Source organism: Cibotium barometz, chromosome 30 (genome assembly GCF_041138505.1).
Source record: "Cibotium barometz isolate CiBa-2024 chromosome 30, ASM4113850v1, whole genome shotgun sequence".
Classification (NCBI taxonomy): Eukaryota; Viridiplantae; Streptophyta; class Polypodiopsida; order Cyatheales; family Cibotiaceae; genus Cibotium; species Cibotium barometz.
The window spans coordinates 54,387,780-54,412,364 of NC_141075.1; the positions used below are offsets into that span (position 1 = coordinate 54,387,780).

At 36.3% G+C, this 24,585-nt stretch overlaps 1 pseudogene; it reads right to left on the bottom strand.

Annotated features, from left to right (window-relative positions):
- The window catches only part of LOC147621684 (uncharacterized), a 42,519-nt pseudogene extending 24,464 nt beyond the window's left edge, over nt 1–18,055 (bottom strand).
- Between the last annotated feature and the right edge of the window lie 6,530 nt (nt 18,056–24,585).

Genomic DNA, 24,585 nt, shown 5'->3' on the forward strand with positions numbered 1-24,585 from the left:
TATCCACATCCACATCCATATCCATATCCACATCCATTTATATATGTACTCATCTAATCACATCATTTTCCATCTCTTCACTTCAGATTCCTTTACATCACATATCATATATTCACATCTATACATCCACATCTACATCCACATTCACATACATCCACATCCACATTTCCATACATCTACATCCACATTCACATACATCCACATCCATATTTCCATTCACATCTATACATCCACATCCACATTCCCATTCACATCTATACATCCACATCTACATCCACATACATACATACATCCACATCCACATCCACATTCCCATTCACATCTATACATCCACATCTACATCCACATACATACATACATCCACATCCACATCCACATTCCACATTCACATCTATGCATCCACATCTACATCCACATTCACATACATCCACATCCACATTCCCATTCACATCTATACATCCACATTCACATCTATACATATACATCCTCATGCATACATCCACATTCACATTCACACATCCACACTCCCATCTCCACATCCACACATCCACATCCACACATCCACATACATACATCCATTTCCACATTCCCATTCATATAACCCCATATGCCTTCACATCTAATCTTTTACATCACATCCATTCTCGCCCTATCACAACCCTTATCCTATCACATACACTTCTTACCTCATCCCATACACATCTTAATTCATCTTATCACCTCCTAACTTATTTCATAAGCATCTTATCACCTCTTATCACATCTTATACACTTCTTATCACATCCTATCACCTCTTATTTCTATTTATAGAATACAAGAGAATTCTTATATTTGATATAAGATTTCTTTACACATTTATTTATGCATAAATTCCATTTAAGGAGATTAATACTTTCGAAGTAAAAATCAATCTTTTATGCATCTTCCTATGCATAAATTCATTTTAAATGAAAATGTCACTTTTGAATTAAAATTCAATCTTTCATGCATCTTCCTATGCATGAATTCAATTTAGATGAGAATGACACTTTTGAATCAATCTTTTATGCATCTTCCTATACATAAATTCAATTTGGTAGGAATTACACTTTTAGAATAAAAGAATTTCTCTTATGCAACTAAGTTATGCATAAAATCCCTTTATGATGAAAATCACACTTTTAGTATAAAAAGAATATCTTTTATGCATACTTCTATGCATGAAATCCAAATATGATAAAAGTAACACTTTTATAATAAAATAATCAACTTTTATGCATACCTCTATGCATGAAATCCAATATGATAAAAGTAACACTTTTGATATAAAAAAATTTCCTTTATGCATACTTCTATGCATGAAAATTAAAAATGATAAAAGTAACACTTTTGATGTAAAAAATTTTCCTTTATGCATACTTCTATGCATGAAAATTAAAAATGATAAGAGTAACACTTTTGATATAAAAAATTTTCCTTTATGCATACTTCTATGCATGAAAATTAAAAATGATAAAAGTAACACTTTTAATATAAAAAAATTATCCTTTATGCATACTTCTATGCATGAAAATTAAAATTTAATAAAAGTAACACTTCTATGTTAAAATAATAATCTTTTATGCATACCTCTATGCACGAAATCCAAATATGATAAAAGTAACACTTTTATGTTAAAATAATAATCTTTTATGCATAGCTCTATGCATGAAAATCAATGATGCATAATATAAAAATCAATTTCTCTATGATTACAATGAATATCTTTCAATTAATCTAGGATGATAATTCCTAGAATATGGTAGGAAGTCCTCTTTTTATGCTTTGAATGAAATTATTTTATGCATAATTTTTATAAAAATTTTGCCATAGCTCCGCTGCTATGACTGATAAATCTCAATTTTTCTAAGGGATAAAGATTATCATTAAGAAAATAATTAAAATGATCTCTAATTGGATTATCAATCCATAATGGATTGAATCATTAATATACATAAACTAAAAGCATAGAAAAAAGCCATTAATTTGGCCTCAAGCATAGCTTAATCTTGGGTTAAGGAAAAGCTTTATGAAAAGCTTGATTTGGATTGAGAATGGGTCATGAGTATGACCATTTCTTGAGTGAGAGAGAGAAATTACATAAAAACCATTAAAATTTAAACATAAATGAAAATTAACTTCAATAGCATTATTTAAATTATGTAACTCTTCATTACTATTCACCAATTAACTTCAATAGCATTTAAAAAACCATACCAATTAAGCTTCTCAAGCTTGAGAGGGGTTGAGAAGAGAGAAACATTGAGAAATTATAGAAAAGATTAATATTCACTAATTACCTTACAAATTGCTTGATTCTTTGTTCACGGTAGAGGCCCCCAACCAATCAATTGGTTAAGTATGTTGATGGAGCCACTAATTGGGATTGAAGAAAGAGGGAAGCTCCAAAAACTAGTGAATTATTAAATGAATTCACAGTTCTTGGCTTAGGTGGAGTAGAGTAACGATGCATAAACACTATCTATTTTTCAACAAGGGGGAGGCTTCTATTTATAGGAAAAATTGAGCTCCTAACCAAACAAACTGATTCTAGAATTTTCTAAATCAGTTTGGTCAATATTTGACCATGTTTAGGTCGGTTAAGCTAACTTTTTGGAACTAGACTTGAATGAGGAGAGAGGAGAGATGAAATATCTCAATTTTTATGAGTTTAAAACTCATTCAAGCATGTGAAATATGCACTTCCTTTAAAGAACTCCCCTTCCTTACATATGTGTCATAATGGAATCATTTTAATATTGCTCATAGTTTTTTACTAATAAACCTTGTACATTTTCAACTCTTCATCTTATGTGAAATATGCACCTCCTTTAAAAAACTCCCCTTCCTTACATATGTGTCATAATGGAATCATTTTAATATTGCTCATAGTTTTTTTACTAATAAACCTTGTACATTTTCAACTCTTCATCTTATGTGAAATATGCACCTCCTTTAAAGAACTCCCCTTCCTTACATATGTGTCATAATGGAATCATTTTAATATTGCTCATAGTTTTTTACTAATAAACCTTGTACATTTTCAACTCTTCATCTTATGTGAGCATTTACTCATTTTTGGATACCCAAAATATCTCATATTTTTAATATTGCTCATAGTTTTTTACTAATAAACCTTGTACATTTTCAACTCTTCATCTTATGTGAGCATTTACTCATTTTTGGGTATCTTCTTTTACAAATTGGATTTATCTCCTCCCTACACATGGATTGATGCTATTGGCCCATAGGAACCTTAATTGGACCATAATCTAAAAATTTCTGAAAATCTAGACCCTTAGACTAAGATTCTTTATACCTATTTCCAATTAATTTCAATTTCACATTGGAAAATTCTTTTTGAATTTCTGTTTCAAGGGAACTCATCTGAATTATAAGAGATATTTTTCTATCCAAAAATATTCAAAATCTGAATATTCTCTCTCTAGAATAATTTTTCTCTCTCTAGGCTAAAATAGTTAGCAACAAGGTCTTTATATTTCTGAAGAGGGTTGATTACAGGGGAAGATACTAGACATCAAAAAGGGGTTGGGGGAGGAATCTTACATTTTACCCCACTTAAAAAACGCGAGATGTCCTCATGTCGCAACTTGTGATAATTTCGCAAGATGCACGAATATGAGACTTAGAGAAAAATTTTAATCAAGATTAACCACCAAGATAAGTCTTAAAGAGAGCAAGATTCAAAATAAGAACAAGATTTAAACTTTATTCATTCTCGGAACTTATACAGTAAAGATAGAGGAACTCTTTACACTTCCATAAGCCCGTCCATCATATGGTCGACTTATATAAAGGAAGGAGCTAGCGTAACTTAGAAGCCAATGGTAACTTACCACTGAAGTTTTACCGTCTTTCCATGATTTGGGTTTGGCATATTTTTCTATAGAAGGCATTTAGAACTTTGAGATGAGGAGATAAAAGAAGTTCGTAAGCTAAATCTCCTACTTTCTTTGGTCCACAATATCTGGGAGATAACTTCTTATACTTCCCAAGAGATAAAGAACTTCTTTTGGGCCGTACTCGAATGAAGACCAAAACCTTGATATCCAAAACATCGATTCTCACTTCTGAACTCATTGTTCTGAATCTTAAAACAGGTGGGACTCTTGAGAAGTATTCAAGGAAAAGGTTCTTCCTTTTTTAAACAGAATCTTTCTTAAATATTTTAGAGAGAGAATAATTATAAGATCAGAAAGGGAGATTCTTACTCCTGTATACCTCGAAGGCTGGGGGAGGATCTTACATTCTACCCCACTTGAAAAGTGCGGGATGTCCTCATCTCGCAAGGTAGAGGACAACTCTTTTTCTTAAGATCCAATTTATTCTGGGGTTCCTTATATTCTGGTCAACCCAACAGAATACGGGGATAATTATCCCTTATATAGAACTTATCATTAAATAACAATTCATTCAGATCATATCATTCATATCTTTAACACGACAATGGTCCATTAGACTGAAAATTTTCCTTCTGAACATTCCTCCACAAAAATTTTAGTTAAGAAAGTTCTCAATTTGTCATCCCTTAACTTAATCTACCGTCAAGTGTTAACAGTAGCAATCTGACAGCACAATCCACTAATCTCATAGTGATTTGCTGAAATCATTATTATCATTCCAGTTATGAATATTATCACTGGGACTCGTCCCAGTCATCCTCATTGTGGTTTTGCTCAGCTTATTACATTTTAACTAAATTTCAGAAATCATCATTTTTCAATCAGAATCCAAATCAATTTTATCAGTTCCCAAACAGAATTAAAAATCATATCAACCACATTCGAATTCATCATCTGGATAGCATTAACGCTTATAATTTCAAGTCTTAGATTTACTCATATATACTGTCAGTAAAGAGCTGCAGTATACTCTCGGTATATACGGGTAGTCACGGCCCTTGGAATTATAAGGTAAATACCATCATGTCTAGGCCTCAAGCAAGTCAGGGATTCTATATAATTACGGTACTTCCATCTAAAGACCCAATTACCAAATTACGAATTTCAGTTTGAATATCAAATTGTATGAATTATATCACACAATTACAACCTTTTTGTGCTTCTTGATAAATTTTTGACATATTTGGCTTCTCAGTTGATCTTTATTAACCAATTCGCTCTGATACCAATTGTGAGGTCCCTGTTCCCACCGAGTAACAGATTCGGTATACTAGCAGCGGAAGTAGCACTTCTCGCGCGGGACAGGGGTCCCACATTCGGGGCCTCACCCACGGATATCCGGATAAGAGACTAATCCGTCGGTTGTTCCAAAACTGAACCCGGAAAAACTTCCTTTATCGGAAAGCACGGGTGATTCCACCAGGATAACTTTTTACTCTAACATAGTCAAGGTCATTTCTGATCGAGCTGATCCAATTGCATCTATAAGATACTTGGTCAGATCAAGGAAGAAACTTGCACTTGGATCATTGGGATCAACGCTTTTTTCCCCATTCAAGAGGCACAGCCGTTGATTCCTATCCATAGAACAGTTACTGTCCGGGATTTATTTTATCTATCGTAAAAACAAAAGTTGAGTCTCGATTTACGGATCCATCAGTCCAGCCTAACCCCATCCGATCCCATGGGTTAGCCAACCGCCCAACCACTGTAGTGATGGGATCCAATTTGGAATTTGGTTAGGTTTTGTCTCGGGTACCAAGGAAAAGAGTTCCAAGGCCCCCTAGCCGGAAGTTCATGCAAACATAAAACTAGCCACACCACTTACACACCCAATATGAAATTGCCTTTTTCTTAGCATCGGCTAACTTTAAAACAATCCTTTAATGAAACCATAGTACCACTGATCACAATCTTCCAATTTATCCGGTTGATTCATAATTTCCCATCATTCCTTCATCAGAGTATCTATGGCATCATTGGCAACTAGAACGCTCACCACCTGTCCACACAGGGGCCTTTTCAATAGTTCCTAGCCCATAATACTCGGCAATATAATCACTTATAAAAATTCAAGATGGACTCTCGTTGAAGATCAGCAAGATCAACCAACAGATCCATATAAAGAGCCATGGACTCATCCATTGAAGACCAGCAAGGTCAATCAACCAGATCCATGCCCGGTTTCACAAAACAACTCTTACTCCTTGTTCCAATATCTTCCTCGACGCACGCGTGGGTATCTTGGGCGACCCAGAGCCCGAGCACCGTATGGTCAGCACCCTCTAGGATCCTTCGCAGGTGACCTAGCGCTTCACTCATAGGCCGCTTCCTTGGTCCCTCATCCACCGTACCGAAAGCTCACCATTTTAATCGAACCGAGGCTGGTCAAGACCTCGGCCGACCTTGCTACGCGAGACGTCCTCCATTGACTCTCCGTCAGCAGTTGCAACTTTATCAGTTAGGCTCCACGACCTTAATCACAAGACGGTCAAAATGCTTTCCCAGCATTCTTGACATAAAACAGCCATTTACAAACAGCATTTACAACAGTTTACAAATACAGTTTCTATATTAACTCTCATTTTTTTCACATTATCTCTCATTAATCCACATTACTTATTCCACATTCCATTTATATATGTACTCATCCAATCACATCATTTTCCATCTCTTCACTTCAGATTCCTTCACATCACATATCATATATTCACATCCATATCCACATCCACATCCATATCCATATCCACATCCATTTATATATATACTCATCTAATCACATCATTTTCCATCTCTTCACTTCAGATTCCTTTACATCACATATCATATATTCACATCTATACATCCACATCTACATCCACATTCACATACATCCACATCCACATTTCCATACATCTACATCCACATTCACATACATCCACATCCATATTCCCATTCACATCTATACATCCACATCCACATTCCCATTCACATCTATACATCCACATCTACATCCACATACATACATACATCCACATCCACATCCACATTCCCATTCACATCTATACATCCACATCTACATCCACATACATACATACATCCACATCCACATCCACATTCCCATTCACATCTATACATCCACATCTACATCCACATACATACATACATCCACATCCACATTCCACATTCACATCTATGCATCCACATCTACATCCACATTCACATACATCCACATCCACATTCCCATTCACATCTATACATCCACATTCACATCTATGCATATACATCCTCATGCATACATCCACATTCACATTCACACATCCACACTCCCATCTCCACATCCACACATCCACATACATACATCCATTTCCACATTCCCATTCATATAACCCCATATGCCTTCACATCTAATCTTTTACATCACATCCATTCTCGCCCTATCACAACCCTTATCCTATCACATACACTTCTTACCTCATCCCATACACATCTTAATTCATCTTATCACCTCCTAACTTATTTCATAAGCATCTTATCACCTCTTATCACATCTTATACACTTCTTATCACATCCTATCACCTCTTATTTCTATTTATAGAATACAAGAGAATTCTTATATTTGATATAAGATTTCTTTACACATTTATTTATGCATAAATTCCATTTAAGGAGATTAATACTTTCGAAGTAAAAATCAATCTTTTATGCATCTTCCTATGCATAAATTCATTTTAAATGAAAATGTCACTTTTGAATTAAAATTCAATCTTTCATGCATCTTCCTATGCATGAATTCAATTTAGATGAGAATGACACTTTTGAATCAATCTTTTATGCATCTTCCTATGCATAAATTCAATTTGGTAGGAATTACACTTTTAGAATAAAAGAATTTCTCTTATGCAACTAAGTTATGCATAAAATCCCTTTATGATGAAAATCACACTTTTAGTATAAAAAGAATATCTTTTATGCATACTTCTATGCATGAAATCCAAATATGATAAAAGTAACACTTTTATAATAAAATAATCAACTTTTATGCATACCTCTATGCATGAAATCCAATATGATAAAAGTAACACTTTTGATATAAGAAAATTTCCTTTATGCATACTTCTATGCATGAAAATTAAAAATGATAAAAGTAACACTTTTGATGTAAAAAATTTTCCTTTATGCATACTTCTATGCATGAAAATTAAAAATGATAAGAGTAACACTTTTGATATAAAAAATTTTCCTTTATGCATACTTCTATGCATGAAAAATAAAAATGATAAAAGTAACACTTTTAATATAAAAAATTTATCCTTTATGCATACTTCTATGCATGAAAATTAAAATTTAATAAAAGTAACACTTTTATGTTAAAATAATAATCTTTTATGCATACCTCTATGCACGAAATCCAAATATGATAAAAGTAACACTTTTATGTTAAAATAATAATCTTTTATGCATAGCTCTATGCATGAAAATCAATGATGCATAATATAAAAATCAATTTCTCTATGATTACAATGAATATCTTTCAATTAATCTAGGATGATAATTTCTAGAATATGGTAGGAAGTCCTCTTTTTATGCTTTGAATGAAATTATTTTATGCATAATTTTTATAAAAATTTTGCCATAGCTCCGCTGCTATGACTGATAAATCTCAATTTTTCTAAGAGATAAAGATTATCATTACGAAAATAATTAAAATGATCTCTAATTGGATTATCAATCCATAATGGATTGAATCATTAATATACATAAACTAAAAGCATAGAAAAAAGCCATTAATTTGGCCTCAAGCATAGCTTAATCTTGGGTTAAGGAAAAGCTTTATGAAAAGCTTGATTTGGATTGAGAATGGGTCATGAGTATGACCATTTCTTGAGTGAGAGAGAGAAATTACATAAAAACCATTAAAATTTAAACATAAATGAAAATTAACTTCAATAGCATTATTTAAATTATGTAACTCTTCATTACTATTCACCAATTAACTTCAATAGCATTTAAAAAACCATACCAATTAAGCTTCTCAAGCTTGAGAGGGGTTGAGAAGAGAGAAACATTGAGAAATTATAGAAAAGATTAATATTCACTAATTACCTTACAAATTGCTTGATTCTTTGTTCACGGTAGAGGCTCCCAACCAATCAATTGGTTAAGTATGTTGATGGAGCCACTAATTGGGATTGAAGAAAGAGGGAAGCTCCAAAAACTAGTGAATTATTAAATGAATTCACAGTTCTTGGCTTAGGTGGAGTAGAGTAACGATGCATAAACACTATCTATTTTTCAACAAGGGGGAGGCTTCTATTTATAGGAAAAATTGAGCTCCTAACCAAACAAATTGATTCTAGAATTTTCTAAATCAGTTTGGTCAATATTTGACCATGTTTAGGTCGGTTAAGCTAACTTTTTGGAACTAGACTTGAATGAGGAGAGAGGAGAGATGAAATATCTCAATTTTTATGAGTTTAAAACTCATTCAAGCATGTGAAATATGCACTTCCTTTAAAGAACTCCCCTTCCTTACATATGTGTCATAATGGAATCATTTTAATATTGCTCATAGTTTTTTACTAATAAACCTTGTACATTTTCAACTCTTCATCTTATGTGAAATATGCACCTCCTTTAAAGAACTCCCCTTCCTTACATATGTGTCATAATGGAATCATTTTAATATTGCTCATAGTTTTTTTACTAATAAACCTTGTACATTTTCAACTCTTCATCTTATGTGAAATATGCACCTCCTTTAAAGAACTCCCCTTCCTTACATATGTGTCATAATGGAATCATTTTAATATTGCTCATAGTTTTTTACTAATAAACCTTGTACATTTTCAACTCTTCATCTTATGTGAGCATTTACTCATTTTTGGATACCCAAAATATCTCATATTTTTAATATTGCTCATAGTTTTTTACTAATAAACCTTGTACATTTTTAACTCTTCATCTTATGTGAGCATTTACTCATTTTTGGGTATCTTCTTTTACAAATTGGATTTATCTCCTCCCTACACATGGATTGATGCTATTGGCCCATAGGAACCTTAATTGGACCATAATCCAAAAATTTCTGAAAATCTAGACCCTTAGACTAAGGTTCTTTATACCTATTTCCAATTAATTCCAATTTCACATTGGAAAATTCTTTTTGAATTTTTGTTTCAGGGGAACTCATCTGAATTATAAGAGATATTTTTCTATCCAAAAATATTCAAAATCTGAATATTCTCTCTCTAGAATAATTTTTCTCTCTCTAGGCTAAAATAGTTAGCAACAAGGTCTTTATATTTCTGAAGAGGGTTGATTACAGGGGAAGATACTAGACATCAAAAAGGGGTTGGGGGAGGAATCTTACATTCTACCCCACTTAAAAAACGCGAGATGTCCTCATCTCGCAACTTGTGATAATTTCGCAAGATGCACGAATATGAGACTTAGAGAAAAATTTTAATCAAGATTAACCACCAAGATAAGTCTTAAAGAGAGCAAGATTCAAAATAAGAATAAGATTTAAACTTTATTCATTCTCGGAACTTATACAGTAAAGATAGAGGAACTCTTTACACTTCCATAAGCCCGTCCATCATATGGTCGACTTATATAAAGGAAGGAGCTAGCGTAACTTAGAAGACAACGGTAACTTACCACTGAAGTTTTACCGTCTTTCCATGATTTGGGTTTGGCATATTTTTCTATAGAAGGCATTTAGAACTTTGAGATGAGGAGATAAAAGAAGTTCGTAAGCTAAATCTCCTACTTTCTTTGGTCCACAATATCTGGGAGATAACTTCTTATACTTCCCAAGAGATAAAGAACTTCTTTTGGGCCATACTCGAATGAAGACCAAAATCTTGATATCCAAAACATCGATTCTCACTTCTGAACTCATTGTTCTGAATCTTAAAACAGGTGGGACTCTTGAGAAGTATTCAAGGAAAAGGTTCTTCCTTTTTTAAACAGAATCTTTCTTAAATATTTTAGAGAGAGAATAATTATAAGATCAGAAAGGGAGATTCTTACTAACAGTAGCAATCTGACAGCACAATCCACTAATCTCATAGTGATTTGCTGAAATCATTATTATCATTCCAGTTATGAATATTATCACTGGGACTCGTCCCAGTCATCCTCATTGTGGTTTCGCTCAGCTTATTACATTTTAACTAAATTTCAGAAATCATCATTTTTCAATCAGAATCCAAATCAATTTTATCAGTTCCCAAACAGAATTAAAAATCATATCAACCACATTCGAATTCATCATCTGGATAGCATTAACGCTTATAACTTCAAGTCTTAGATTTACTCGTATATACTGTGAGTAAAGAGCTGCAGTATACTCTCGGTATATACGGGTAGTCACGGCCCTTGGAATTATAAGGTAAATACCATCATGTCTAGGCCTCAAGCAAGTCAGGGATTCTATATAATTACGGTACTTCCATCTAAAGACCCAATTACCAAATCACAAATTTCAGTTTGAATATCAAATTGTATGAATTATATCACACAATTACAACCTTTTTGTGCTTCTTGATAAATTTTTGACATATTTGGCTTCTCAGTTGATCTTTATTAACCAATTCGCTCTGATACCAATTGTGAGGTCCCTGTTCCCACCGAGTAACAGATTCGGTATACTAGCAGCGGAAGTAGCACTTCTCGCGCGGGACAGGGGTCCCACATTCGGGGCCTCACCCACGGATATCCGGATAAGAGACTAATCCGTCGGTTGTTCCAAAACCGAACCCGGAAAAACTTCCTTTACCGGAAAGCACGGGTGATTCCACCAGGATAACTTTTTACTCTAACATAGTCAAGGTCATTTCTGATCGAGCTGATCCAATTGCATCTATAAGATACTTGGTCAGATCAAGGAAGAAACTTGCACTTGGATCATTGGGATCAACGCTTTTTTCCCCATTCAAGAGGCACAGCCGTTGATTCCTATCCATAGAACAATTACTGTCCGAGATTTATTTTATCTATCGTAAAAACAAAAGTTGAGTCTCAATTTACGGATCCATCAGTCCAGCCTAACCCCATCCGATCCCATGGGTTAGCCAACCGCCCAACCACTGTAGTGATGGGATCCAATTTGGAATTTGGTTAGGTTTTGTCCCGGGTACCAAGGAAAAGAGTTCCAAGGCCCCCTAGCCGGAAGTTCATGCAAACATAAAACTAGCCACACCACTTACACACCCAATATGAAATTGCCTTTTTCTTAGCATCGGCTAACTTTAAAACAATCCTTTAATGAAACCATAGTACCACTGATCACAATCTTCCAATTTATCCGGTTGATTCATAATTTCCCATCATTCCTTCATCAGAGTATCTATGGCATCATTGGCAACTAGAACGCTCACCACCTGTCCACACAGGGGCCTTTTCAATAGTTCCTAGCCCATAATACTCGGCAATATAATCACTTATAAAAATTCAAGATGGACTCTCGTTGAAGATCAGCAAGATCAACCAACAGATCCATATAAAGAGCCATGGACGCATCCATTGAAGACCAGCAAGGTTAATAAACCAGATCCATGCCCGGTTTCACAAAACAACTCTTACTCCTTGTTCCAATATCTTCCTCGACGCACGCGTGGGTATCCTGGGCGACCCAGAGCCCGAGCACCGTATGGTCAGTACCCTCTAGGATCCTTCGCAGGTGACCTAGCGCTTCACTCATAGGCCGCTTCCTTGGTCCCTCATCCACCGTACCGAAAGCTCACCATTTTAATCGAACCGAGGCTGGTCAAGACCTCGGCCGACCTTGCTACGCGAGACGTCCTCCATTGACTCTCCGTCAGCAGTTGCAACTTTATCAGTTAGGCTCCACGACCTTAATCACAAGACGGTCAAAATGCTTTCCCAGCATTCTTGACATAAAACAGCCATTTACAAACAGCATTTACAACAGTTTACAAATACAGTTTCTATATTAACTCTCACTTTTTTCACATTATCCCTCATTAATCCACATTACTTATTCCACATTCCATTTATATATGTACTCATCCAATCACATCATTTTCCATCTCTTCACTTCAGATTCCTTCACATCACATATCATATATTCACATCCATATCCACATCCACATCCATATCCATATCCACATCCATTTATATATGTACTCATCTAATCACATCATTTTCCATCTCTTCACTTCAGATTCCTTTACATCACATATCATATATTCACATCTATACATCCACATCTACATCCACATTCACATACATCCACATCCACATTTCCATACATCTACATCCACATTCACATACATCCACATCCATATTCCCATTCACATCTATACATCCACATCCACATTTCCATTCACATCTATACATCCACATCTACATCCACATACATACATACATCCACATCCACATCCACATTCCCATTCACATCTATACATCCACATCTACATCCACATACATACATACATCCACATCCACATCCACATTCCCATTCACATCTATACATCCACATCTACATCCACATACATACATACATCCACATCCACATTCCACATTCACATCTATGCATCCACATCTACATCCACATTCACATACATCCACATCCACATTCCCATTCACATCTATACATCCACATTCACATCTATGCATATACATCCTCATGCATACATCCACATTCACATTCACACATCCACACTCCCATCTCCACATCCACACATCCACATACATACATCCATTTCCACATTCCCATTCATATAACCCCATATGCCTTCACATCTAATCTTTTACATCACATCCATTCTCGCCCTATCACAACCCTTATCCTATCACATACACTTCTTACCTCATCCCATACACATCTTAATTCATCTTATCACCTCCTAACTTATTTCATAAGCATCTTATCACCTCTTATCACATCTTATACACTTCTTATCACATCCTATCACCTCTTATTTCTATTTATAGAATACAAGAGAATTCTTATATTTGATATAAGATTTCTTTACACATTTATTTATGCATAAATTCCATTTAAGGAGATTAATACTTTCGAAGTAAAAATCAATCTTTTATGCATCTTCCTATGCATAAATTCATTTTAAATGAAAATGTCACTTTTGAATTAAAATTCAATCTTTCATGCATCTTCCTATGCATGAATTCAATTTAGATGAGAATGACACTTTTGAATCAATCTTTTATGCATCTTCCTATGCATAAATTCAATTTGGTAGGAATTACACTTTTAGAATAAAAGAATTTCTCTTATGCAACTAAGTTATGCATAAAATCCCTTTATGATGAAAATCACACTTTTAGTATAAAAAGAATATCTTTTATGCATGAAATCCAAATATGATAAAAGTAACACTTTTATAATAAAATAATCAACTTTTATGCATACCTCTATGCATGAAATCCAATATGATAAAAGTAACACTTTTGAGATAAAAAAATTTCCTTTATGCATACTTCTATGCATGAAAATTAAAAATGATAAAAGTAACACTTTTGATGTAAAAAATTTTCCTTTATGCATACTTCTATGCATGAAAATTAAAAATGATAAGAGTAACACTTTTGATATAAAAAATTTTCCTTTATGCATACTTCTATGCATGAAAATTAAAAATGATAAAAGTAACACTTTTAATATAAAAGAATTATCCTTTATGCATACTTCTATGCATGAAAATTAAAATTTAATAAAAGTAACACTTTTATGTTAAAATAATAATATTTTATGCATACCTCTATGCACGAAATCCAAATATGATAAAAGTAACACTTTTATGTTAAAATAATAATCTTTTATGCATAGCTCTATGCATGAAAATCAATGATGCATAATATAAAAATCAATTTCTCTATGATTACAATGAATATCTTTCAATTAATCTAGGATGATAATTCCTAGAATATGGTAGGAAGTCCTCTTTTTATGCTTTGAATGAAATTATTTTATGCATAATTTTTATAAAAATTTTGCCATAGCTCCGCTGCTATGACTGATAAATCTCAATTTTTCTAAGGGATAAAGATTATCATTAAGAAAATAATTAAAATGATCTCTAATTGGATTATCAATCCATAATGGATTGAATCATTAATATACATAAACTAAAAGCATAGAAAAAAGCCATTAATTTGGCCTCAAGCATAGCTTAATCTTGGGTTAAGGAAAAGCTTTATGAAAAGCTTGATTTGGATTGAGAATGGGTCATGAGTATGACCATTTCTTGAGTGAGAGAGAGAAATTACATAAAAACCATTAAAATTTAAACATAAATGAAAATTAACTTCAATAGCATTATTTAAATTATGTAACTCTTCATTACTATTCACCAATTAACTTCAATAGCATTTAAAAAACCATACCAATTAAGCTTCTCAAGCTTGAGAGGGGTTGAGAAGAGAGAAACATTGAGAAATTATAGAAAAGGTTAATATTCACTAATTACCTTACAAATTGCTTGATTCTTTGTTCACGGTAGAGGCCCCCAACCAATCAATTGGTTAAGTATGTTGATGGAGCCACTAATTGGGATTGAAGAAAGAGGGAAGCTCCAAAAACTAGTGAATTATTAAATGAATTCACAGTTCTTGGCTTAGGTGGAGTAGAGTAACGATGCATAAACACTATCTATTCTTCAACAAGGGGGAGGCTTCTATTTATAGGAAAAATTGAGCTCCTAACCAAACAAACTGATTCTAGAATTTTCTAAATCAGTTTGGTCAATATTTGACCATGTTTAGGTCGGTTAAGCTAACTTTTTGGAACTAGACTTGAATGAGGAGAGAGGAGAGATGAAATATCTCAATTTTTATGAGTTTAAAACTCATTCAAGCATGTGAAATATGCACTTCCTTTAAAGAACTCCCCTTCCTTACATATGTGTCATAATGGAATCATTTTAATATTGCTCATAGTTTTTTACTAATAAACCTTGTACATTTTCAACTCTTCATCTTATGTGAAATATGCACCTCCTTTAAAGAACTCCCCTTCCTTACATATGTGTCATAATGGAATCATTTTAATATTGCTCATAGTTTTTTTACTAATAAACCTTGTACATTTTCAACTCTTCATCTTATGTGAAATATGCACCTCCTTTAAAGAACTCCCCTTCCTTACATATGTGTCAGAATGGAATCATTTTAATATTGCTCATAGTTTTTTACTAATAAACCTTGTACATTTTCAACTCTTCATCTTATGTGAGCATTTACTCATTTTTGGATACCCAAAATATCTCATATTTTTAATATTGCTCATAGTTTTTTACTAATAAACCTTGTACATTTTCAACTCTTCATCTTATGTGAGCATTTACTCATTTTTGGGTATCTTCTTTTACAAATTGGATTTATCTCCTCCCTACACATGGATTGATGCTATTGGCCCATAGGAACCTTAATTGGACCATAATCCAAAAATTTCTGAAAATCTAGACCCTTAGACTAAGGTTCTTTATACCTATTTCCAATTAATTCCAATTTCACATTGGAAAATTCTTTTTGAATTTCTGTTTCAGGGGAACTCATCTGAATTATAAGAGATATTTTTCTATCCAAAAATATTCAAAATCTGAATATTCTCTCTCTAGAATAATTTTTCTCTCTCTAGGCTAAAATAGTTAGCAACAAGGTCTTTATATTTCTGAAGAGGGTTGATTACAGGGGAAGATACTAGACATCAAAAAGGGGTTGGGGGAGGAATCTTACAACATGAACTAGCAAATGCGACTGGATTGTGACAATGCTTGTGGGAAAGAATTTTTCAACCATATAGACAGCCTATACTGCATTGAGTTTGGCAGCGTCTATGCTGTCTCTCCTTATCCCTTTAGATGAGATCCATCGTACCAAGGTACTGATCTTGTAAATGGTTGTTCGCACATCCTCTGATAGGCAGTCTTTCATAGCTACAGGGAGCACAAACTGCAGAAACTTATGCCAATCATGAGACTTGAGTCCTCCAAGATCGTCATTCCGTGTGAAGGCAGTCTTTAGACACCTCATGCACCCAGTAGGTGTGAGACTCGTGATTGATCAATAACTCACCCCAATAAGGGAGATCATGGAAGATCGAGAGCCTTTTCATGCGTGCGAGTGGTGTTTCCATCTCCTCTTCCCACATTTGCTTCCAATCACTTGCTTTCCATTGTCGTTGTGCTAGCCCTTCACGCAAGGCATGTCCTTCAGGAAGATATCTGTGATGTACTTGGTACACGGTTTTCCGAAGAGGTTTTTAGTAGGGTGCAACATCGAGTCGAGGTCCACATAAGGGACAAGCATTGTAACCCGAAATGGACAAGCTTGCACGAATAATGAACCAATTTATGACATTAAAAAATGAGGTATTGTGTACACATAGACCCACCAGGCTGCTGGATGAAACGTAAAGGGTTGACTGATGTTACCTGAACATTCACCATATCCGAGCCAATCATGCATCATCCACATAAGTATGCCTTGCACTCGTACCTCCCGTCTTGAACACCATATTGGGGAATATGGAAATTTCTCATAAGTTTGGGACACGTGGTCAAAACTTTGGATTTGCCATAACTTGAACACCATTACTCCAAATTGTGCACTTTAAAGCTTAATAGATCCCTCTTTTCAAGCGCTTTCCAATGATAGGTCACATGATAGGGTTTTGAGAAACTTATAGACATGTTAATCGGGTCCCACCTTTTTAGTATTACAAAAATGGGACTTGGGAGATTCCCAAACTCACGAATATGGTGTTCTTGTCAAAGGTTGTGACATGTCTCGCACAGTAATACCATCCCATAAAGTGTGTAGCTCTTCCACAAGCGGTGCCAGGTATACATCCATATTTTTGACCTTGTACTAGCACGATAAGGGCTAACAACAAATGACCCTTTTTTGTGGCCAGCCATAGCGGGATGTTATAGTTAATCAAACAGACAAGCCATGTGCTCCATGATGAGCTGCATAGACCAAATGGATTTACACCATCCATAGCTAGGCCTAGACGCAGATTCCAAGGCTCTCCAACAAAGGCCACGTGTTGTCTATGTGTTTCCAAGCATCGGAATCGGTAGGCACTCGCATCACACCGTCTGTGGATTTGTTCTTTGCATGCCATGACATTAATTGGGCTACGGATTTGCATCTGAATATGTTCTTGATTCTCAGGATGATAGGAAAGTGAATCGAAGGACTTTTGTTGGGGCTGCTTCGCCCACAAGGCCTTCCATGAATCTTTTCGCTCCACACTTTGAACATATGTGCAGGTGCGCATACTCGTTGCGAAAAAAGATGCAATCATTTAGACATGCATGAATCTTTGTGTAGTCCATGCCCATGGACTTTAAAAGCTTCTTAGTGTCCCCATGCGTCGGAGGCATGTCATTCCCATCTGGCAAAAAATGATCTTTCAAAAGCCTGCAAAGGATAGGTAATCTTTTTGTATTTCAAACTATAAAAACAAGTTTGACTATTTTGGTCCAGTAAAGAAACTGTCAAGTGCACTCTACCTGAACAGTTCAGAGACACTAGCATCCAACCATCCATAAATGGATTGAAGATTGAGCATTGCGAGCGACGCACGCAGAACAGAGATCTTTGCGCCATTGTAGAGTGGCAAATGAGGTAGTTTTTGCATCGTTTGCTCTTCTTTGTCGACTTCTGATCGTGGAAATTCTGTCGTATACACGGAATCCACGTCATTGTGCCCACCATCCATGCATCCACATCATTGTGCCCACCATCCATGCATCCACGTCATTGTGCCCTCACCATCGTTGTCCTCATCCATGCATCCAGCATTTCTCCCATGTGTTCATTCTTTGTCATGCTTGCAATAGCTTGTCTTTCCGCATTTATCTCCATCTCTGTCATCGCATCCCTAGCTGTCCTCTATAGTCCACGAGATGTGGACGGCGCAATGTCGTGTGGATCGGCTGGCCAAACCATGTGACTGGAAGCGTAGGTTTTGAAGTTGATCCAATGCAAATGGTCCATATTCTCGAACGTGTGTAGTACAAATCCATCGTTTACGAAAGATTTGATACTTGCATTGAGTGCAAGGACACGCCATGCTTTCTTTGGGATCCAAAGATGCCATCTGATATCATCAATATGCGTCGTTCGGACATCTCTCCCTCCATATCTCTCTCTCTTTACCTCTCTTCTATAATTTCTAGGTCTCTTCACTTGTTAAAAAAAAACGGGCAGAGTTTCCTTTGCTTTGGGAAGACTTTTTAAAAAACAACCTACCACCCCTTCGAGGCACCCACATTGGTTTTAAGGCACGTGATTTAAAATAAAAACAAGAAGCCACCCACTTCGGGCACCCACAGGGTTTTAAGGCGCCATATAACAAAAACCATTTCTATCTCTCTCTCGCTCACTCTCGCTCTCTCTCTAATGATACATACATACGTATGCATATAAGTATGTGTATGTGTGAATGTATTTTACGTATGTATGTATGTGTGTATGTAAGTTTACATATTTTACGTATGTATGTATGTATTTTGAGCCATAGGTATGTATGTATGTATGTATTTTGAGCCATAGGTATGTATGTATGTATGTAGACATGCACCTATACATGTATGTATGTATCTATGTATATACGTATGTATGTATGTATGTATGTAGATGTAGGTATCCATGTATGTATGTATTTATGTACGTATGTATGTATGTATCTATGTAAGTATGTATTTATATATGTATTTATGTATGTATGTATGTATGTAGACATGCACGTATACATGTATGTATGTATCTATGTATATATGTATGTATGTATGTATGTAGACATGCACGTATACATGTATGTATGTATCTATGTTTCAAAAGAAAATCCTAAATTTGATTTATGAAAATTTAACATAATCCTAAGTTTAATTTTAAAAACCCTAAATTTTAAACCTAATTAAAAAACCCTAATCTTAAACCCTAAATGTGTGGAGAGTGCAGAGAGAGAGAGAGGAGAAGGAAGAGACAAATAAGAGAAAGAGAGAGAGGAGGAAGAGAGAAAGAAGAGGGAGAGAGAGAGCAAGGAGAGAGAAGAGAAAGAGAGAGAGAGAGAGAGAGGGGGGGGGGTGCTCATGTGAGAGAGTGAAGGGAAGGAGAGAGGGGGAGGAGATCAGGGCACCAACTTGTTGTTTCGACTTCCCTGCTGTTTCAAGAATGAGGATGTGCGTAGCCAAAAATTTTCTTTTCCTCCCAGAAGAGCGTCGGTATTATCATCGGTATTTGTGTCTATTACCATCGGTATTTGCATCGGTATAAGTGTTGGTATCAACGTCGGTATGTGTTTTTCGACGCTCATACCGACACACATACCGATGCTGTATGAAATCATCGGTAACAGTAGCGTCGGTATTCCCTGGAGTCGTAGTAGCGAGAATGCTTCAATTGCTAGTCATTTGAATGAGTTCAACAAAATCTATTCGCAATTATTGTCCCAAAAGTTATTGTTTGGTGAGGGCCATATTCCTCTTGTATTCTTTACCTCCCTCTTGGGACACATAAGTAACTCGGCACCGGAAGGTACACTAAAGTTTGACAGCGTGGTTGGTAGTTTGTTGTCTGAGTAAACCAACAACCGCAAGAGCATGGAACATGCTAGTGGTGGCACCACCCTCAATGTCCAACATGGTAGGGCAAGGTCGAGGGGGAAGTCTCAAGAACGTGGCAATTCTCGTAGCAAATCCCGTTCACGTAAAAATGTGGAGTGCTATCATTGTGGTAAGAAAGGGCATGTTAGAAAACAATGCCGTGTGTGGAAAAAGGAGCAAAAGAATGCTAAGGGCAAGACACCCATAAGTGATGACAAGAAACCGTCCTCTAGTGTCAAGACTGAAGAGGTGAATGTGGTCACTCGTGAGGGTGACATTCTCTCTATGTCAAAGCTTCCTGCTAGTCTTTTAGTTGCATCGGACTATGTGTTGAATCAAGATTGGATCTTGGATTCCAGTGCTTCTTTCCATGTGACACCGCATCGTGAATGGTTCTCTCCCTATGAGAGTGGAAAGTGTGGATGCGTGCACCTTGGAAATGGTTATGCTTGCGACATTGAAGGTGCGGGGAGTATTAAGCTTGAATTTCCAAATGGCACATCCTTTATGCTCAAGAATGTGTGCCATGTGCCTAAGTTGACAAAAAGTTTGATCTCAGCCGATCAACTTAATGATGGTGGACACAAGGTCATCTTTGGAGATGGGTCTTGGAAGATCCAACATGGTTCACTTATCATAGCGAGAGGTCCTAAGTGTGGTACCTTGTATCCCATCCATGTAGCTTCCATCAAGGATCATGTTGTGGTCGTAATCAAACCGCCAAATGTTGCTTTGTGGCATGCACACATGGGTCAAAAAGGAATGGAAATGCTCTCGCGTTTGGGTTATGTGCCGTCTTTCAGTTTTTCTAGTTTTGATAGGTGTGAACATTGTGTTTATGGTAAACATGTCCAAACCAAACATAAGAGGCAACTAAACCACAAGAAACTTGACTCTTTAGAGCTTGTTCATAGCGATGTATGTCGTCCCATGCCTACTCGTTCTATGGTGGGTGGTGCATTATTTTTCATTACCTTCATACATAATGCAATGCGTGAGGTGTGGGTTTTTCCCATGGCTAGGAAAAGTGATGCCTTTCAAGTGTTCACAAAATGGTTGCCCTTTGTGGAAACACAAATAGGAAAGAAACTTAAATGTCTACGTACAGACAATGGTGGAGAATATGTCTCCATTGAATTTCAACAATTTTGTGAGGAACGTGGCATCAAGAGGGAACTCACCCCTCCATACAACCCCGCACAAAATGGTGTTGCCAAGCGTATAAACCGGACTATACAAGAAAGAGTCTTGAGTATGTTGTCCAATGCAGCTTTGCCGAAAAGCTTTTGGGTGGAATGCCTGAAAACCACGGTACATGTCATAAACCGTTCACCTTGTAAGCCACTCAATATGGGCATTCTGGAAGAGGCTTGGACTGGAAAGAAACCAAGCTATGAACATTTGCATGTATTTGGTTGTGAAGCATATGTACTTGTGCCCAAAGAACTTCGTAAGAAGTTGCAACCAAAATCTTGGAAATGCATCTTTATGGGTTATGGCAAAGAGGGTGAAATGGGTTACCGGCTATGGGATCCAGAATCTTGTAAGCTAGTGCATAGCAATGATGTTTTCTTCAATGAAAAATGCATGCACAAGCAACCGACTAAAGAGGTTGAATCCCGTCATGTCACTTTTTAAGATTTTGTGCCACCGGTTGTACCTCAAGGAGGTATTCCACATGGAGCCGTCATTCCTAGTAGCTCCCGTTCACATATTACTTTACATGATGCAATGTCACATGCTCAACAAGAAGAAATTCAGCCCATACAAACTAATACGCAAACTGAAAATGTGTTGAGACGTTCTACACGCGTCTCACATCCCCCTCAACGTTATGTTCCCATAGCAAATTATGTCATGTTAAGCGATTGCAATGAGCCATCATGTTATCATGAGATGAAGCTACAGGATGACAATTTGAAGTGGGAGAAAGCAATGCAATCGCAATATGCTTCGCTATTAAAGAATAATACATGAGAACTTGTTCCGTTAGGGAAGCATACACTTCCATGTAAGTGGGTCTTCAAAATGAAGGTCATGCCAGGCAATGAGTTGCCTAAGTACAAAGCTTGTCTCATTGCAAAAGGGTTTAAGCAAGAAAAGGGTATTGACTTTGATGAGATATTCTCCCCAGTAGTCAAGATGACCACTTTTCATTGTGTGCTTGCACTCGTTGCAATTGATGACATGGAGCTTGTACAAATGGATGTCAAGACGGCATTCCTACATAGTGATCTTCATGAGGACATATATATGCAATAACATGAAGGTTTTGTAGTCCCAGGCAAAGAGAACATGGTTTGTAAGCTCAAGAAGAGCTTGTACAGGCTCAAACAAGCTCTGAGGGAATGGTATCATAAGTTTGATGCCTTTATGCACTCCCATGGTTTGTAAGCTCAAAAAGAGCTTGTACGGGCTCAAACAAGCTCCGAGGGAATGGTATCATAAGTTTGATGCCTTTATGTACTCCCATGGTTACAGAAGAAGCAAAGTGGTTGTACACAAAATGTGCCTCACATGGAACACTTGTTCTCCTCATTTTATAAGTGGATGATATGCTTATTGCTAGCAAGAGTACCTATGAAGTTGATGCATTGAAGTCCAAGTGAAAAGAGACATTTGACATGACCAACTTGGGCAATGCTTGTCATATCTTGGCATGCGTATAATGTGTGAGAGGCAAAAGAAGTTACTCTACTTGACTCAAGAAGAGTATGTAAACAAAGCTCTTGATCGTTTCAATATGTCGAGGGGGAAGGTAAGCAGTACTCCATTACCTCTACATGTGAAACTAAGCAGTAATGACCGACTTGGGCAATGCTTGTGAGAGGCAAAAGAAGTTACTCTACATGTCTCAAGAAGAGTATGTAAACAAAGTGCTTGATCGTTTCAATATGTCGAGGGGGAAGGTAAGCAGTACTCCATTACCTCCACATGTGAAACTAAGCAGTAATGATTGTCCTAAATCAGAAGGGGAAAAGGTCAAAATGGCTAAAATTCCATGTGAGTCAGCAGTTGGTAGTCTTATGTTTGCCACGATTGCCACAAGGTCGGACATTGCTTTTGCAGTGGGAGTTGTTAGCAGATACATGGAAAATCCAGGCAAGAGGAATTGGGAAGTAGTGAAGAGTATATTGTGTTACCTTAAGGATACGAAGAAGGTGTGTATATTCTTTGGTAGACAAGGATTGTCCATCACTGGTGATGCAGACTATGCTGATCATTCGGATAACAGGAGATCTACACTTGGCTATGTTTTCACACTAGCGGGTGGTGCCGTCTCATGGATATTGCGCATATAGAAGTGTGTTGCATTGTCCCCACCAATGAGGCAGAGTATGTTACAGTGACAGAAGCTTGCAAAGAGACAATTTGGCTTCATCGTCTCGTGGGAGATTTGGGCATCACTACCGAGATTCCGATGTTGCATTGTGATTCTATGAGCGCCATACAATTGGCCAAGAATCCCGTGTTTCATGCAAAAACGAAGCACATTGATGTCAAGTACCATTTCATTCATGAGGTGCTTGAGGATAAGCGCATAGAGCTTTTCAAAGTGCATAGGGACAACAACCCAACAGATGTGACGCATCGGAATCCTTCCCTCTACGAGAAACTGCACTGTTCGGACTAACATAGAAAATTTCCTTCACGATATATATATATATGTATGTATGTATGTATGTATCCATTACCTCCACATGTGAAACTAAGCAGTAATGATTGTCCTAAATCAGAAGGGGAAAAGGTCAAAATGGCTAAAATTCCATGTGAGTCAGCAGTTGGTAGTCTTATGTTTGCCACGATTGCCACAAGGTCGGACATTGCTTTGCAGTGGGAGTTGATACATGGAAAATCCAGGCAAGAGGCATTGGGAAGTAGTGAAGAGTATATTGTGTTACCTTAAGGGTACGAAGAAGGTGTGTATATGCTTTGGTAGACAAGGATTGTCCATCACTGGTGACGCAGACTATGTCGATCATTCGGATAACAGGAGATCTGCACTTGGCTATGTTTTCACACTAGCGGGTGGTGCCGTCTCATGGATATTGT